The sequence below is a fragment of the Delphinapterus leucas genome, chromosome 16 (assembly GCF_059928025.1).
Source record: "Delphinapterus leucas isolate spDelLeu-1000000601 "Yukka" chromosome 16, BTC_Dleu_Yukka2, whole genome shotgun sequence".
Lineage (NCBI taxonomy): Eukaryota > Metazoa > Chordata > Mammalia > Artiodactyla > Monodontidae > Delphinapterus > Delphinapterus leucas.
In genome coordinates, this window is record NC_143144.1 from 13,085,510 (window position 1) to 13,104,336 (window position 18,827).

The 18,827-nt window shown below is 36.1% G+C and overlaps 1 protein-coding gene across 1 annotated transcript in view; it reads left to right on the forward strand.

Moving 5' to 3' along the window:
• The window catches only part of LOC111163992 (uncharacterized), a 48,869-nt gene that overhangs the window by 23,895 nt on the left and 6,147 nt on the right, over window positions 1-18,827 (forward strand). The gene's annotated exons all lie outside the window — the stretch shown is intronic.

Here is an 18,827-nt window from a genome sequence, read left to right on the forward strand (position 1 = left end):
CTGCCTTCTTTTTCATCAAGTGGGTATATTTTAGTATAGCATGTTGATTCCTTTAATGATAATTTTACTTAAAAAATTATTTTCCTAGTGGTTGCTGTAGGATTTACTTAATAAATTCTTACCTTTTCAGAATGACTTCAGGTTTATACTACCTTACCTCCAGTGAGGTATAGAAATGTTACTCATGTATAGCTCTATATTTTCTTTTCTCTTTTTGTGTTATTACTTCTGTACATAGTACATCTGAATATGCTTAAATCCCAACAATACATTGTTGTACTTATTACTTTATATAATTTGAAGTTTCTTAAAGGGACTGAGACAAGAATGGATAGCAAGTATGTATTTATGGTCTGTTACATTAACTTGCTTGTTCACCATTTCTGCTTCATTTGTTCCTGTGGATTCACATTACCATCCAGGGTCATTTCCTTACTCCAACATGGCTTTGTCCCTCTGCCTCATTTTGCTTTATCGTCAAATATGTTACATTTTTATATGCTACAGGCCCAGCACTACAATACAATTACATACATGCTGACTTATTCACTGCCTTGGTAAAATTGTTAGGGGAAGAAATTTGCCTTTATACCGTCCTTTAAAATTACGTAATTACTTTTACCTACAACATTGTGGATTTGAACCAGTGACTAGGATCACTTGCTTACAGTCTGAAGAATTTATTTCTTGTAAGGCTGGTCTAGTAGCAGTGGGTTCTTGTTTGGTTTTTTGTTTTTGCTTTCTTTTAGTTTTTTAATCTGTGGATTTATTTCATCTTCAGTTTTCAATATTTCTGCTATTTTGGTTGGCAGATTTTTTTACCCCAGCACACTGAATATGTCATCCCACTTCCTGGATGGACTTTGTTGTTTCTGATGAGAAGTCAGGTGTTAATCTTATTGGAGTTCCTTGTATGTTAATAGTTGAATTTCTCTTGATGCTTATGAAGTTTTGTATTTGTTTTTTAAGTATTTTTTACCTGCTGCTTCTTGGCGTGGATCTCTGTGTTTACCCATTTGGAGTTTATCTTGTTGAATTTGCAGATTAATATTTTTTTTTACGTTTGCAAGATTTTTGCCATCATTTAATTGAATACTTTTTCTGCGCCTTGCTCTTTTTCTCTTCTTCTGGTACTCCCATTATGAATGTTAATGTAGTTAACAGTGTCCTTCATTTACCTGAGGCTTTTGTTCATTCTCTTTTCTCTCTGTTCTTTAGATTGCATTTTGTTGATTGATCTATCATCAGGTTTACTAATTCTTCTTCCTGTAAGCTTCAATCTACTTTAGAGCCCTTCCAGTGAATTTCTGTTGCAGTTATTATAAATTTCAAATCTAGAATTTTAATTTTGTTCTCTCTCTTTATTCTTACTCTCTATGTGACGAGGTGTCTTCATACCAATATTTACTTCCTTAGGCTTGGTGGTTTTTTGAACATATTTATAATAGCTGTTTTGAGGTCTGCTAAGTCCAGTATCTGCATCCTCTCTCAAGCGGTTTCCATTCTTTCTAGTTCTGCTATTTTTCCACTATATGTGGAATTTTCCTCTTTCTTTGTATGTCTTGTAATTAAAAAAAAATACTTTAGATAATATTTTGTACCTACCCTCATGGTGATTCCTTCTTTCTCTGCAGAGCTTGTTATTTTTGCTTACTTATCAATATTTGTTTAGTGACTTGGCTGGACTATCTGAGTGAAATCTTTTTCTCCCACAGTGTGCTGTCTCTGATGTCACTTGTCACAGAGCTCTGCCTTGGGCATATACACTGTTCTTAGAATGACAATGATGTTAACAGAGTGCTCATTGAGTGTCTCAGTGATGGTTAATTTTACATGTCAACTTGAGTGGCTGAAAGGATGCCTAGGTAGCTGCTAAAACATTATTTCTAGATGTATCTTGGAGGGTGTTTCTGGAAGCATTAGCATTTGATTCACTAGACTTGAGTAAAGAGATCCACCCTCACCAACGTGGGCATCATCCAGTCTTTTGGGGCCCAAATGGAACAAAAAGACAGTTGAAGGGCACATTGTTTCTTTTTGAGCTGGGATGTCCATCTTCTCCTGCTCTCAGACATCAGAGCTCCTGGTTCTTGGTCTTCAGACTCTGAGAGTTATACCAGCAGCCCCTTAGTTCTCAGGCGTTTGACCTCAACTGGGAGTTATACTATGGGCTCCCCTAGTTCTCAGACCTTTGGACTAGGGAATTATCACTGGCTTCCCTGGTTCTCTACCTTGCAGACAGCAGATTTGAGACTTCTTGGCCTTAACTGCATAAACTAATTTCTTTTAACAAACCTCTCTTTCTCTCTCTGTATCTATCTGTAGATAGATATATACATGTATGTATATATCTATATGTATCTCCTATTGGTTCTCTTTCTCTGCAGAATCCTGATTAATATCTCTTTCTCTGATCTCTTTGTTAACTTGTCTGCCTCTGTTGGTATCACACCTTGCATTTAGCCTCCTCTGCTAATTGTTGTGTTTTGGTTTTTTTCCTGTCCCTTTCTTTTTTTCTTGGAGTATAATTGCTTTACAATGTTGTGTTAGTTTCTGCTGTACAGTGACGTGAATCAGCTATATGTATACGTGTATCCCCTTCCTCTTGGAACTCCCTCCCTCCACCCCCAATCCCACCCATCTAGGTTGTCACAGAGCACCAAGCTGAGCTCCCTGTGCTATACAGCAGGTTCCCACTAGCTATCTGTTTTACACATAGTAGTGCATTTATGTCAAACCTAATCTCCCAATTCATCCCACCCTCCCCTTCTCCCCGTGTCCACACGTCCGTTCTCTACATCTACGTTTCTATTCCTGCCCTGCAACTAGGTTCATCTGTACCATTTTTCTAGATTCCACATATATATGTTAATATACGATATTTGTTTTTCTGACTTACTTCACTCTGTATGACAGATTCTAGGTCCATCCACATATCTACAAATGACCCAATTTCATTTCTTTTTATTAGCCTCTACTAATTAACTGATTGCTCTGCTGTTTCCAACAATGTCCTGCATCATATATTGCTGTACAGATTGGTCCAATTAAATTTGAGCCCCTTTCAGATGGTAGTCTTTGATGTTGCCCTTCATGTCACCATTTAGGAAATCACCTCCCAGAAAATATAAGAAAATTATTACTGTAGGAAATCTGGGTGTATGAGTGTATTTACATGAGTGTTTTTTGGTAGATAGGAACAAATCCAATAGCTTTAGATGCCTCTTCTTACTTGTCTGTCTCCCTTGTTCCTTCTGGTATATTTTTAGTTGGTCTGTGGCTTAGCTTTTTGCTCTCATGGAGCTACTTGCCTCTTAATTACTTATCACTGAAATTTCATTGTTTTCAGTGGTGACCTTAGGCTTGAACTTACCTACACTCTGTTCCACACAAAGTGAATTTTCTTGAGAAGAGCTTCTGAGTTCTCTCTTCTTATGGCCTGCCTCTATCTCTGGGTGAAAGCAGTGCACCATTGCACTGGAGCCAGGAGCTGGGACAGTGTTCTGCTTTTCTCAAAGTGACAGTGTGTTTTACGATCAGTAGGAAATGTGTGTATGTTTCTGATAGCTTGTTTTAAACATACATGGAATACCTTTATATAAAAAATATAAAATGTTACTGAAAAACTTAAAGAAGCTTCATATTTGTGAATATGTGTATCTGGCTGATCACTGGAAGGGCCAACATCATAAAGATGTATTCCTCTCTAAATTCATGTATCTATTCAATTAATTCTAATTGGAGTTCCTATGAACTTTGTTGTGTTTGTTTTTGTTTTCAAGAAGTCCAGTTACCCCTTAAAAAATTAGAACCCAGAAAATGATTGAGATATATAATAAGCCTGTGGTAATTTGGTTTGTTGGTTTGGTTCAAGGAGAGCCCAGAAGATGACCTCTCCATGTATGGGAACTTGATCTTTGGATAGATCTGGCACTGCAAATCATTGTCAAAAGATAGGATAGTTTTCTAAATTGCAGTTAATGCATGTAGTGTGTTACTTACATGTATCATTACTGTGTCTCTCCACTGGGATGTAAGGTTCATGAAAGCAGAGAGTTTGCCTGTTTTCTTTTCAGCTATGTCTCCACTTCCTAGAATAATACACATAGCAAATACTCAAAAATGTGATGAATGTTAGCCTCTTATAAGTTAATATAAAAATACAGCTCAATTTTTTAAAAATGGTCATAAGGCAAAGATGCAAAGCTTCATTGGTAATAGAGAAATGCATAATAAGGCTAGAATTAAATACCAGTTTATATCTATTTAAATAAAAAGAATTATAGAGTCTAACAATACCAAATATTGTTTATAGTGCAGAGAAATGAATGTTTTTATTCAGTGCTATGGCCAGATCACGTCAGAAAACAATTTATTACCTTTTATAGTTGAATATACACATTCCCTTTGATCTAGTTTTATACTTATATCCTTGAGATACACTTTTATATCTCAAACTGTGATGAGGAACTGGTGTTTCTGTTTTCTTTAAAAATTTAAATTATATTATTGATAAATATTTTCATAAAACATAAAAGATACAGAGCAAAGACATACAAAATATAGGCTTTGCTTTTTTTATTACAGGCATACCTTGGATATATTGTGGGTTTGGTTCCACTAAAGCGATATATCCCAGTAAAGTGAGTCATAACAATCTTTTGGTTTCCCAGTGCATATAAAAGTTTTATTTATACTATACTGTAGACTGTTAAGTGTGCAATAGCATTATGTCTAAAAAAAGCCAATATATGTATCTTAATTTAAAAATATTTTATTGCTAAAAAATGCTGACCATTATGTGAGCCTTCAGTGAGTTATAATCTTTTTGCTGGTGGCAGGTTTGAAATATTGTAAGAATTACCAGATGTGACACAGAGACATGAAGTGAGCAAATGCTGTTGGAAAAATGACAGTGATGCAGGGTTGCCACAAACCTTCCTTTTACAATTTGTTGCCACAAATTTGTAAAAAATGCAGTATCTGTGAATCTCAGTAAAGTGAAGCACAGTAAAATGAGGTATTCCTGTATTAGATTCAAATATAAAATTATGCTTTAAAGTTTCTGTTAAAAAAAAAAAACTTTTCCACACCCAGCCAAGATGAAATAATAGGGACTGGATTTACCATCCTATCTGAAACAACCAAAACGATCAGACAAAGTAAATGAAACAGTGAATTTCAAGACAGTAGTCATCAACCAACCAACGGCAGAAATTACTTAGAGCCAGAAAACATAGGACTTGAGGTCTATGATAACTCTACCAGGTCACTGAACCCTGATAGAGCCTTGCACTCTCGCTAAATTAGGAATTGGAGTTGACAATCCAAAGAGATTAAAGCTGCTTACGGTTCACAGGATAGAGGACAAAATAGGCAGTAACTGCACAGAGAGAAAAGTCTGGATATCTACAGTGGATTGTCCTTGAGTATTCAGCAGAATATTGATCAGCTCATATAGTGAAGAAATTAAAGAGAATTTGAAAATAACTGGAAGACACAGTGCACAGCTCTCACAGAGGGCCCGGAAAAGGACTGTTCTCACCAGCCAGAGTGGAAAAAGTCGTAATTCACAGAGTGTTAGGTAGAATACTTAGAAAAGTCTTGCCTCAGAGTGAGCAGCAACGCACCTTGGAATGAATACTTATTTAAAAGGCTGCAGTGCTGTGTCAGTATCAGATGGAATAGATTTCAAAGCCAAGGATATTGCTAGTGAAACGATTTTTTAAATGATGATGAGATTAAATTTATCAAAAGAATTTAACAATCCTAGACTTTAATGCCACTATTAAAGTTTTTCAGTGTGTGAAGGAAAAACTGATACAACTTGAAGGAGACAGATCCATAATTATAGTCAGATGTTTCAGCCTCTCTCTCCCAGTAACCAATAGAAGAAGGAAATGGCAAATGAGCATAAAGATATAGTAGACTTGAACAACACTAAATAACCAAATTGACTTAATTGACAGTTATAAAGTATTCCTCCCCTCCCCAAACCAGTGGAATACACATTCTTTTTAAGGACACATAAATATTTACCAAGGTAGATTACTACATTTTTGGACATAAAACAAGTCTGAATAAATTTAAAGGGATACAAGTCATTTAAATTATCTTCTCTTACCAAAATAGAGTTAAATCTAGTTCAATTAAAAATCGGTAACAGAAAGATTTGTAAAATCCCTAAATACAGTGGAACCTTGAATAACATGTGTTTGAACTGCACAGGTCCACTTATACTGGATTCTTTTCACTACATACTACAGTACTCCATGGTCTATTGTTGGTTGAATCCATGGATATGGAACCCTGGCTATGGAGGGCTGATGGTAAAGTTACCTGTGGATTTTCAACTGTGTGAAGGGTCAGTGCCCCTAACCCCTGCATTGTTCAAGAGTCAACTGCAGTTAGAAACTCAGTAACGCACCTCTACATAACCCATGGTTCAAAGAAGAATTCAAAGGGGAAATTAGAAAGTATATTGAACTTTTAATGAAAATACAATTTGTGGGTGGGAATTCCTTGGTAGCCTAGTGATTAGGATTCCGGGTTTTCACTGCCATGGCCCAGGTTCAGTCTCTGGTCAGGGAACTGACTGAGATCCTGCAAGCTGCATGGCACAGCCAAAAAAAAAAAAAAAAAAAAAAGGAAAAAGAATTTGTGGGAAATTTACATATAAGATTTTTTTATATAGGTAACATAAAATTGATATAATATTTCATTGATTTCATTATTTTCCATCCAGATCTTTATTCTTTTCTTTTGCTTACTTTCGGATTTAATTTGCTCTTTTCAGGTTTTTTAGAGTGGAAGCCGCTAAGGTAATTGATTTGGGACCTTTCTTCTTAGGCAATCAAATTAATTTTGTGTGTGTATATCTCAGAGAAATATATATGGAATTCTGTGTATGTGGCATACATGTAGTGTATTTTATATAATATATTTAATATATAATGTAAATTTCATGCATATGGGAATATATATCCAACATACACATGTGAAATTTGTGTTGGATAAGAAGGAAATTCTCAAATCAGTCGCTTCAGCTGCTTGTACCTTAAAAATCCAGAAAAAAAGAACAAATTAAACCCATAGTAAGCAGAAAAAATGAAGTAATAAAAAACAAAGTGGAAAACAATGAATAGAGAACATAGTTGAGAAAATTAGTGAAATCAAAAGCTGGTTCTTTGAGAAGACCAGTAAAATTGATAAACTTCTAGATGAAACATTATTGATATCAAGAATGGGAGTGGTGATATCACTAAAAATTGTACAGATATTATGAGGAAAAATAAGGGAGTATTGGGCCTGTAACTTTATAAATTCAGCAATTTAGATGAAATGGGCAGTTTCCTTCAAATAAATGACTACCAAAGCTTACTCCAAAGGAAATAGATAACGATTCCACAAAGAAGATCCCAGGTCCAGATGGCTTTATTAGTGAATTCTGCCAGACATGAAATAATACCAATTCTACCTAAATGGCTTCCAGAAAATTCAGGAGGAGGCTATACTGGAAATTCATTCTTTGAGGCCAGCATTGCCCTAATACCAAAACTAGACAAAGACATTGTCAGAAAAGAAGCTACAGACCAGTGTGTATTTTGAACATAAATGCAAAAACTCTAAATAAGATTTTAGCAATTAGAAACCAAAAATATATTAAAAGACTCAACATCATGACCAAGTGGAATTAATCCTAGGAAGGCTTTTTTGACATTTGGAAAGCAGTCAGTGTAATTCTCTGTATAAAGGCCAATTTCATGGATATGCAGCCTGTTTAGTAACACAGTACTGCACTCTCAGACGGGGCCCTGTACTTGGTTTAATGTTCTGCATTTGCCATCTCAAAATTCCTAACAGTTTTGTCTTTGAACTTGTGATTTGTGTGGCAAGTCTCATGGGACAGTGGAGCATTATGTGTGAACAGACAGGATACATTGAATGGCAGTGTGCTCACTAAGCTTTTGGTCTGGCTGCTTGGTGCAGTCTGGTGTCCTGTATTCCTGAGTGGGTGACCAAGACCCACGTCCTCATTGGTGACAGCAGCAGCAGAACCAGAGCAGTAGTGCAATGATTGCAGGCCCAAGAGAGAACCCCCAGCGGGAGGCTAGCTTGCTTCTTCTCCCTGGAGCCTATCCCTTTAGCACGTGCATAAAATATTAACTTTCTGGGCTAAGTACTGGGACTGTACTCTGGTACGCAGGCAGTAGTCATAGTCAATAAGGTATTGCAAAATAAAAGCATACTCATAGATGGTGCATTAGGGTGTACCAGGTAGTCACTAGAATTCTTCAGAGTGTAGACTCTGGTCTTGAAAACAACTGCTACATTGCAAAGCTGGTGTCACAGGTTTAGAAATAGAAATTAAACTTGATGGAAAAGAATATTATTTTCATATGTAATTTTGGATGAACCAACTATGAACAAGAAAGTCAGTTTTGAAATTACTTTTTTTTTTTTTTTTGCGGTACGCAGGCCTCTCACTGTTGTGGCCTCTCCCGCTGCGGAGCACAGGCTCTGGACACGCAGGCTCAGCGGCCATGACTCACGGGCCCAGCTGCTCCGCGGCATGCGGGATCTTCCCGGACCGGGGCACAAACCCACGTCCCCTGCATCGACAGGAGGACCCTCAACCACTGCGCCACCAGGGAAGCCCTGAAATTACTTTTAACTTTTTTAAAATTTATTTTTGGCTGTGTTGGGTCTTCGTTTCTGTGCGAGGGCTTTTCTCTAGTTGCGGCAAGTGGGGGCCACTTCATCGCGGTGCATGGGCCTCTCACTATTGCGGCCTCTCGTTGCGGAGCACAGGCTCCAGATGCGAGGCTCAGTGGTTGTGGCTCATGGGCCTAGTTGCTCCGCGGCATGTGAGATCTTCCCAGACCAGGGCTCGAACCTGTGTCCCCTGCATTGGCAGGCAGATTCTTAACCACTGTGCCACCAGGGAAGCCCTTTTAACTTGTTTTTGAAGATACAGCAATAGACTGCATAAACAGGTGTTTTGAATTATATACAAATCCTGAAGCCATTTTTGGTTTCTTGTACAGATTATAGGAAGTGTCAGAGGAAACATTAAAATGCTATTGTATAAATTTACATTTAAAATTAAAGTCTTGGTCAACCTAGAAGAAATGGACAAATTGCTAAAAATGTACAGTCTCCCAAGACTGAACCCAGAAGAAATAGAAAATATGAACAGACCAATTAGCAGTAATGAAATTGAATCAGTAATTTTTTAGAAAAATCATAAAAACCAAAAGTCCAGGACCAGATGCCTTCACAGGTGAATACTACCAAACATTTAGAGAAGAGTTAACACTTATCTTTCTCAAACTATTCCAAAACATTACAGAGAAAGGAATGCTTTCAAATGCATTCTAGGAGATCAGCATCACCCTAATACCAAAACCAGTCAGTGATATCCCCCCCAAAAAATTATCACTGATGAATATACATACAAAATTCCTCAACAAAGTATTAGCAAACTGAATTCAGCAGTACATTATAAGGATCATACACCATGATCCAGTGGGATTTATCCCAGGAATGCAAGGATTATTCAGTATCTAAAAATCAATCAGTGTGATACAACACAGTAATAAATTGGAGAATAAAAATAATATGATTATCCTACTAGATGCAGAAAAGGCTTTTGACAAAATTCTACATCCATTCACAATAAAACTCTCAAAGTGTGTGCAGAGGGATGTGGCCATATATGATAAGCCCACAGCTAACATCATATTCAGCAGTGAAAAGCTAAAAGCATTTCCTCTATGATCAGAAACAAGCCAAGGATGCTCATTCTCACTTTTATTCAGCATAGTATTGATAGTCCTTGCCACAGCAGTCAGACAAGAATGAGAAATAAAAGTATAAATTGGAAAGGAAGAAGTAAAACTATCACTGTTTGCAGGTGACATGGTATTTATACATAGAAAGCTCTAAAGACACTGCCAAAAAACTATTAGAGCCCATCAATGAATTTGGTAAAGTTGTCGGATACAAAATTCGATACAAATTTTGCAATAGAAATCTGTTGCATTTCTATACACTAACAACGGACTATGAAAAAGATAAATTAAGAAATGTCTCATTACAGTTGCATCAGAAAGAATAATTACCTAGGAATAAATCTAACTAAGGAGGTAAAAGACCTGTACTTGGGAAACTAAAAGTCACTGATGAAAGAAATTAAAGATTACACAGATGGAAAGACATACCATGCCCATGGTAGAATTAGTGGTTAAAATGACCGTACTACCCAAGGCAATCTATAGATTCAATGCAATACTTATCAAAATACCAGTGGCATTTGTTACAGAACTAGAACAAATAATTCTAAAATTTGTATAGAAGCACAAAAGACCCCAAATAGCCAAAAGCATCTTGAGGGGAAAAAAAGCTGGAGGTGTTATGCTTCCTGATTTCAAACTATACTGCTGAACTACAGTAATCAAAACTGTATAGTACTGGCACAAAAACAGAAACATACATCCATAGAACAGAATAGAGCCCAGAAATGAACCCACATTTATATGGTCAATTAATCTATGACAAAGTAAGCAAGAATATACAATGGGGAAAAGACAGCCTCTTCAATAAACAGTTTTGAAAAAACTGGACAGCTGTATTCGAAAGAATCAAACTTGCCTGTTTCTTGCACCATGCACAAAAATAAATTCAAAGTGGATTAAAGACTTAAATGTAAGAGCTGAAACCATAAAACTTCTAGAAGACAACATAAGCAGTATTCTCTTTGACATCAGTCTTAGTAATATTTTTTTGGATTTGTCTCCTGAGGAAAGGGAAACAAAAAAATAAACGGGACTAATCAAACTAAAAAGTTTTGCACAGTGAAAAAAACTGTCAACAAAAAGAAAAGGCCACCTACTGAATGGGAGAAGGTATTTGAAAACCACATATCTGACAAGGGGTTAATATCCAAAATATACGAAGAACTCACACAACTCAACATCAAAAAACAAACAGGCTGATTTAAAAATGGGCAGAGGATCTAAATAGACATTTTCCCAAAGAAGACATGCAGATGGCTTCCAGGCACATGAAAAGATGCTCAACATCATGAATCATTCAGGGAAATGCAACTCAAAACTACAATGAGTTATCACCTCACACCTGTCAGAATGGCTTTTATCAAAAAGACAACAAATAGCAAGTGTTGACAAGGATGTGGAGAAAAGAAAATCCTTGTGCACTGTTGGTGGGACTGTAAACTGGTATAGCCACTATGGAAAACAGTATGAAAATTCCTCAAAAATTTAAAAATAGAACTACCACATGATCCAGCAGTTCCACTTCTGGGTATTTATCTGAAGAAATTGAAAACACTAATTTGCAAAGCTATATGTGCCTGTGTTTATTGGATCATTATTTACAATAGCCAAGATATGAAAGCAATCTAAGCACGCATCAATAGATGAGTGGATAAAGATGTAGTACACACACACACACACACACACACACACACACACGAGTATTACTCAGCCACTAAGAAATGAAATCTTACCACTTAAAACAACATGGATGGACCTAGAGGGTATTATGCCTAGTGAAATAAGTCAGACAAAGATGAAGTCGTATTATTTCACTTATATATGGAATCTAAAAAAACAAAGCAAATGAACAAACAAAACAGAAAGAGAGTTACAGAGAACAGAGGGCAGGTGTTTGCCAGCGGGGAGGGAGGTAGGGAGAGGAAAGAAATAGGTGAGGGAGATTAAGAGGAACAAACTGCCAGTTGCAAAATAAATGAGTCACAGTTATGAAATGTATAGTGTGGTGAAAATAGTCGATAACTATATATATCTTTGTATGGTGACATAATATAACTAGACTTATCTTTGTGATCAGTTTGAAGTTTATAAAAATATTGAATCACTACGTTGTATAACAGGAACTAGCACGACATAGGTCAATTATATTTCAAAAACAGACAACGTCATAGAAAAAGCTGAGATTTGTGGTTACCATAGGTGGGGGTGGGGTGGGGGGTGGATTGGCTGAAGACAGTCAAAAGATACAAACTTCCAGTTATAAGATAAATAAGTACTAGGGATGTGATGTACAACATGATACATATAATTAACACTGCTGTCTGTTATATATGAAAGTTGTTAAGAGTAAATCCTAAGTATTCTCATCACAGGAAAAAAATTCAAAAATTATAAAATTAAACTCTTACATATACCTATTTTAGAAAGTTAGTTTTAGAAAACTGTTTCTCAAGAATCTTTATCTCTAGATATATTAAAATTTATGTTTTGAAATAGTGTATCAGAAATTTAGCCCATGTTGTCTGTTTTGCAGTTTGTAAGTTTATATACTTAGTTCTCTATCACTATATCTATTGAGTCTTATAAGTAATGAAATACTTTGACTAAAGCATAATTTTAATAGCTTTAAGTATAATTTTGTTTATGATATTTGACCAAGTGGCCCCACATTTTCATTTTGCACTGTCCCCCATCAATTATGCAGTTATTATTACCTCGTATTTTAAAACTAAACAAAAGAAAAACCTATATGATCATTTTAGTAGATACAGGAAAAACATTTGACAAAATCCAGCATTCCTGATGAAAGCTCTCAAATGAAGAATAAAATAAAGGGCATCTTATAGAAAACTGACCAATGTTGTGCTTAATATTTGAAAACTGAATAGTTTTCTTAACAATATCAGGAACGAGACAAATAGTCTATTCACACTCATTAATATAATGTAACCTGGCTAGTGTAATCAGGGAAGAAAAAGAAAAGGAGGCCAGAGTGGAAAAGAAGTAGAACTGTCTTTATTCACAAAAAAATGATTATGTAGAATGGAATCTACAAGAAAAAAAAAAAAAGACTAAAACTTTTAAGTGCATGTAGGTTGCAAGATAAAAATCAATATACAAAAATCAGTTTTATTTCTATATACTACCAGCGATTGATTGGAAAATGAAAAATTTTTAAGTATTATTTGCAATAGTGTGAAAAATATTTTTTTGGCTGATGTATCTGGCAAAGATGTGAAAGACCTCACTGAATATTATAGACCATTGCAGAGAGAAGTTGAATACCTAAATAAATGGAGAGAGATACCTTCACGTTCTGTACGTGTATACATTTATATATGATACATGTTCATGTATCCAAGTGCTCAATATAGTTTAACATTTTTCTCATTAAAAAGAACTGTAAAAATAAAGAAAAAAACCCTGTAGATTCAGAACAATCCCAATCTAAGTCCCAGCAGGTTTTCTTACAGTAATTGACTAGCTGATTCTTAATTTCACATAGAAGTGCCAAGGAGCTAGAATAACAAATAACTTCGAAAAATAAAAGCTAAGTTGTAGCAATAACACTGCCTGATTTCAAGACTTATTATAAAGTTATGATAAACAAGACAGTGTGGGGCTTCTCTGGTGGCGCAGTGGTTGAGAGTCCGCCTGCCGATGCAGGGGACACGGGTTTGTGCCCTGGTCCGGGAAGATCCCACATGCCACGGAGCAGCTGGGCCCGTGAGCCATGGCCGCTGAGCCTGCGCGTCCGGAGCCTGTGCTCTGCAACGTGAGAGGCCACAACAGTGAGAGGCCCGCGTACCGCAAAAAAAAAAAAAAAAGTGTGGTGTTAGCATCAAGAAAGACACATAGAGGAGTCGATCAGAATATGGAGCCCAGAAATAAATCCATTCATATATATTATGTCAGAACTTATCAAATTATATAGTTTAAACATATTCAGTTGATTCATCAGCTGTGCCTCACTGAAGCTATTTTGAGATTGCTGTGAAAGTTTCTAAATGGTTGCTCTCAGTTTATTTATGTCATCACACCTTGTTATATACATATATTGGCTGGCAGCGATATGCAAACTCCACTTTTGAGTAGCACTGCTTTACGGACACTTTTCCAAATATTCACCAGGGATGTATAGAAGAATGTCTCTATATTGTTCATAATAACAGAAAAACTAGGATCAACAAGACTATCCATCAAATAGGGGTATGAGTATGTAAATTACAGTACATTCTCACAGTGGTCTTATATATATATCTGTGTACAATAGTGTGGATGAATTTTGGAAACTTAGAGTGAAAAAAATAAGTCAAAGAAATATAGCATAATATTTCAATAAATTTCAGAATGTATGTGGAAATTTTTTAAATAAAACAATTTTGATGAAATCCAGTTTCATGATAGCAATACCTCTGTTTTTGGAGGATTTTTCAGTGAAAGGAAGGTATTTATATAGCTGAAAACCACACAGGTATTTTCAGAGATACTGCTCTTCTTGAATGGACTGTATAATGGATGATACATTATCAGGGTACAATTTCCTTGAGTGTGACCATGCCTTTATTCTTAGGAGATAGAATGCTGACGTATTTGGAGTAATGGGTCATGATGTTAGTATTTAACTAAAATAGTTAATGGTTAAGAAGGGTTTATATAGAGAAAGATAAAGCATATGTGGCAAAAGTTTAACAATTTGTGAATCTGGGTGAAAGGTTTAGAGGTGCTTATTCTACTGCTTAGGCAAACTTGCTATTTTCTGCTTCTTATGTGGAAGTTTTTCTGTTTATATTTTTTGTCTCTACCAGGGTAAATTTTGATTAAGTTGTATTTTCCTAGGAAGTTATTTACTTTTTCTCTTTCAAATGGGTTTGTGTCAAGTTGTACAAAAAGAGTCTTTTAAGATTTCTTCATACCTTGTTTCAGTGATTGTTTCTTCCTTATCATTTCTTGTTTTGTATAGTTGAGATTTCTCCCCCTTGTTTTGTTGATTAGGTTAGGCAGTGATTTGCCTATGTGAATTTTTTCAAAGAACCAGGCTTTTGACTTAATGTGTTCTTTTTTTCTGTTTGTTTCATTAACTTCTAATCTAAGAAAACTGTGCAGAAATGAAAGACCTGATTCACATATTCAAAGAGACCACCAGAAATCTGGGGAAACATACCTTAAATAGTCCTAAGACATACCTTAATAAAACTGCTAGACCTTAAAGATGAGATTTTTTTTCTTTATTATTTTAAATTTATTATTTATCTGTTTTTACCGTTATTATTTCCTTCATACTTTCTACTTTCTTTTACACTACTATTGTCTTTTTCTAGTTTTTTTGAGTCAAGAATTGTTGTTTTCATTCTTTTTTCATTGGTAGAAATATCTAATGCTGTGAAATTCCTTCTGACCAGTACATGTATCCCATACATCCTCATAAGTAATATTTTCATTAGTTTTTCGTTTTAGAACTTCTTCAGCTTTGGTTTGTGTTTCCCCTCTCACCAAAGAGCAGTTTACTACAGAGTTGTTTTTCAGGTCCAGATGAAAGGTCATTCTTCCCCATTAATTTGTTTTTACTGTATTATTACCCATGCATGTTATCTATATCAGTTTTTGTGAATGTTTCATGTACACTTGAGATGTAAGTATATTTTCTGTTATAAGCTTTGATATTATAAAATTAGATATGAATTTGTAATATGTGTGTAATTATTATATTTAAGTTTTCTATACCCCTCACTCTTTGCTTTAATCCGTCTTTAAATACTTTTCGTATTAGCGTTTTTCTGTTTTTCCTTGCTTCTCTGAGTTCTGCTTCATAAAGTTGTTTGGTCTGTGTAGGTACTCATAACTGTTATTTCTGCACTCAAAGTTAGAGATTTTAGCATTGTAAAGTGTTTCTTTGTCCTTCCTGATATCAAGATTGCACCTCTGCTTCCTTCTTGTTTCCCTTTGTTTGGAATGATACTGTCCATCCCCTTGTTGTTAGCCTTTTTGTGTCATTTTCCCTAAGGGTGTTTTCCCTATACAGTATAGATTTCGGTTTTGTCTGTGACTCACTTTGAAAATCGTTTTGGTTTTATTGGTGAGTTAAGCTCATTCGTATTTATTGGTATGACTCGTATGTTTGGTCTCAGTTTTGTCTTGTTACATTTAATGAGTCTATCACATTTACTGAATTTTTCTATTTGGTCTTTTTCCTTTGTTCTTTTTGGAGGGGAGGCAATTAGGAAATTCTGAATTTTCGTTCTACTTTTATACTGATATAATGGCATTAGTTACCCATTTCCTTACTTAACCCTCTATTTGATTTTTCAGGTTTTATTGACATCCTTTAGACTCTATTTTTCTTGTGGCTATTTCTGAGCTTATTCTTATTTCCTGTTTTTTTCTCTCCTATTTCCTGTAGTTTTTAAATTACATTATTTCTGTTTCACCAGGACATGTAACATTTACGTGTTATTATTCTGTCCTTGTTTTCATCCTTATTTTAGTTGTAGAGCTACAGTTAAATGTATTCATTGTTCAGTTTTTCTGCCAGTGTCTCCTGTCAGATCTCAGTTGCTTGAAGTTTGTTCTCTTCTAGAAGGTTTCATGATTACAGTTATTACCTAACTTTGTGAATATCTAAACTGGTTTGCCTTTTTCCATAGCTTCTTACTTAAAGGATTATAAATAAAGGATAAAACCGCTTGACTCCCACTTCCTTTTCTTGAAAGTGGTGCTCCACTGAGCTTTGTTTTGTTTATTGCCAAACCTACATTTATGTTTTTGTTGAGACTTAGTCTTTTTGTCCAGAGGATTTTTCTTCATTTTAGTAATTTTACTAAGGTATGTCTTAGGACTCTTGCAGCTCAGTTTTTCCAGGTTCATGGTGGTCATTTTGAATATGTGGATTAGGTCTTTTATCTCTGGACAATTTTCTCAGATTATGGGTTTTAATTTTAGATTTATTCCATTATTTTCTATTTTTTCCTCTTTATTTTTTTAAATTTTATTTTATTTTTGGCTGCACTGGGTCTTTGTTGCCGTGCACGGGCTTTCTCTAGTTGTGGCGAGCGGGGGCTACTTTTTTTTTTTTTGGCGGTACGCGGGTCTCTCACTGTTGTGCCCTCTCCCACTGCGGAGCACAGGCTCCAGACGCACAGGCTCATGGGCCCAGCCACTCCGCGGCATGTGGGATCCTCCCGGACTGGGGCACGAACCCGTGTCCCCTGCATCGGCAGGTGGACCCTCAACCACTGCACCACCAGGGAAGCCTCAGGGGGTTACTCTTCATTGCAGTGCGTGGGCTTCTCATTGCGGTGGCTTCTCTTGTTGTGGCGTGTGAGCTTCAGTAGTTGTGGCGCACGGGCTCTAGGGCGTACGGGCTTCAGTAGTTGTGGCACATGGGCTCAGTAGTTGTGGCTCATGGGCTCTAGAGTGCAGATTCAGTAGTTGTGGCTCACGGGCTTAGTTGCTCCGTGGCATGTGGGGTCTTCCCAGACCAGAGATCGAACCCATGTCCCCTGCATTGGCAGGCAGATTCTTAACCACTGCGCCACCAGGGAAGTCCCTATTTTTTGTCTTTAGAGACTACAGTCACACCTACATACAGTTTTAATTTTTTTTTATTATATTTTCACAGACTACATTTTTTTCTGGATGGTGAAATTATAGGTGTTTATTTTTTCCATTTGCTTTTCTGTATTTTCATTTTTAATTTATTTTTTATTTAAGTATAGATGATTTACGATGTGTTAATTTCTGCTGTACAGCAAAGTGATTCAGTTATACATATATGAACATTTTTTAAAATATTCTTTTCCATTATGGTTTATCACAGGATATTGAATATAGTTTCCTGAGCTATACAGTAGGACCTTGTTGTTATCCACACTATGTATAATAGATTGCACCTTCTAACAACAAACTCCCACTTCATCCCTCCCCCAACCCCCTCCCCATTGGCAACCACAAGTTTGTTCTCTGAGTCCATTTCTGTTTCGTAGATAAGTTCATTTGTGTTATATTTTATATTCCACATATAAGTGATGTCATATGGTATTTGTCTTTCTCTTTTTGACTTACTTCACTTAGTATGATACTCTCTAGTTCCATCCATATTGCTGCAAATGGCATTATTTTATTCTTTTTTATGGCTGAGTAGTATTCCATTGTATATATGTACTACATCTTTATACATTTCTGTGTTGATGGACATTTAGGTTGTTTCCGTGTCTTGGCTATTGTGAATAGTGCTGCTATGAACATAGGGGTGCATGTATCTTTTTGAATTATAGTTTTGTCTGGATATATGTCCAGGAGTGGGATTGCTGGATCATGTGGTAACTTTATTTTTTGGCTTTTTGAGGAACCTTCATACTGTTCTCCATAGTGGCTGCACCAACTTACATTCCCACTAACAGTTAGACTACCTTTTTTTATCCAGAATTTACTTGCTTATTCAGTTATTTTCTTTTTTTAGTTTTTTCTTGTTGTGTTTTTGCTGCTTTTATGCCTTTTTTTTTTTTCCATTGCTTTTTATTAAAATTTCAGTCGAGTCTGTTTTCTTTTTGGGCTGTTAGTCTGCTTGGGCTGCTATAACAAAATACCACAGACTGAGTAGCTTACAAAACATATTTATTTTCTCACATTCTAGAGACTAGATGTTCAAGATGAAGGTGCCAACAGGGTTGGTTTCTGGTGAGGTGAGGCCTCTCTCCTCAGCTTGCAGACAGCACCTTTTCACTGTGTCCTCACGTGGCCTTTTCTCTGTGTACATATGGAGAGCAAGTGAGCTCTGATGTCCCTTCCTCTTCTAATAAGTATCCCATTCCCATCGGCTTAGTGCTCCACCCTTATGACCTCATTTAACCTTCATTACCTCCTTAAAGGCTCTGTCTCCAAGCACATCCACATTGGGGATTAGGGCTTCAACATAGGAATTTGGGAGGGGGACACAATTCAGTCTGTATCTGATTCTTTGTAATTTAAGTCCTAAAGTCACTTTGTCTTTTTTACAGTTTTGACCAGCCGTTGCTTGTCTCCTTAGTCCCA